Raw genomic sequence first — 1,342 nt, forward strand, 5'->3', positions numbered from 1 at the left:
ACCTGTTGGGATGAGCACTGGGTGTTGTATGGAAACGAATTTGACAATAAATTATATTTAATAATAATAAAAAAAAGTCAACCAATATAACCCATCATATCAATGGGCCAAATCACTTGCATGTCTATTTCTTTGTCTTGATGGCTGCTTTCCAGAGGACCTGAACTTTATTCATTTGCTAAGGGCTATGTACCAAAACCCCATAGCAACTTAAGTTGATAAATGTAATAGTGACACTTTAGATGGATTTTCTTTACGATTAGTTACAAGGTAAGGACGCCCAGTGGCACTGCCACTGTTTAATGCACTGTTGTGGAGATCCTAGACAATGCCGTAACAAAAGAAAAGGAAATAAGAGGTATAATGAACATCTACCTAGAAAAATCAGAAGAACCATCAAACTACAGTTGACTTTTTTTTTTAACGATTATTTATTTTTGAGAGAGACAGAGCACGAGCAGAGGAGGGGCAGAGAGAGAGGGAGACACAGATTTCGAAGCAGGCTCCAGGCTCTGAGCCATCAGCACAGAGACCCATGCAGGGCTTGAACCCATGAACCGTGAGATCATGATCTGAGCCAAAGTCAGATGCTTAACCGACTGAGCCACCCACGTGCCCCAAACTACAGTTGACTCTTGAACAACATGAGGGTTAGAGACACTGACACCCACGTAGTACAAAATCCCCATACAACTTTGGACTCCCCAGAAATTTAACTACTAATAGCTTACCACTGACCAGAAACCTTATTGATAACGTAGTTGATGAACACATATTTTGTATATTATGGGTATCATATACTGCATTTTGACCATAAAGTAAGCTAGAGAAAACGTTATTAGGAAAATCATAAGAAAAAAATCTACATACAAGCGGACCCATGTAGTTCAAACCCATGTTGTTCAAGGGGCAACTGTATTAGAACACATACAGGACTTCAGCAAGTTTTCCAGACCATACACTAAAATTGAAATGATACACAGAAGATTAGCATCACCCCTGTGCAAGGATATGACATGAAAATTTGTGAAGTATATCATATTGTTAAAAAAATTTTTTACTGTTTATGTATTTTTGACGGAGAGAGAGAGAGAGACAGAGAGAGACAGAGACAGAGCATGAGGGAGGGAGGGGCAGAGAGAGAGGGAGACATAGAATCCGAAGCAGGCTCCAGGCTCCGAGCTGTCAGCCCAGAGCCCGACGGGGGCTCGAACTCATGGACAGTGAGATCATGACCTGAGCTGAAGTCGGATGCTCAACCGACTGAGCCACCCAGGCGCCCCAAGGGTGTTTTAATAAAGCCATACCGAAACCAACACAAGGGCAGAAGGACAGACAAGGG

General features: G+C 42.0%; 1 non-coding gene across 1 annotated transcript; it reads left to right on the forward strand.

The window, feature by feature from the left end:
- Nucleotides 1-943: 943 nt before the first annotated feature.
- On the forward strand, nt 944-1,046 carry LOC125918235 (U6 spliceosomal RNA). Its single transcript, XR_007456405.1, has one exon. It is a non-coding gene; the product is annotated as a U6 spliceosomal RNA (small nuclear RNA).
- The last annotated feature ends 296 nt before the right edge of the window (nt 1,047-1,342 follow it).

Source organism: Panthera uncia, unplaced genomic scaffold (assembly GCF_023721935.1).
Source record: "Panthera uncia isolate 11264 unplaced genomic scaffold, Puncia_PCG_1.0 HiC_scaffold_587, whole genome shotgun sequence".
Lineage (NCBI taxonomy): Eukaryota > Metazoa > Chordata > Mammalia > Carnivora > Felidae > Panthera > Panthera uncia.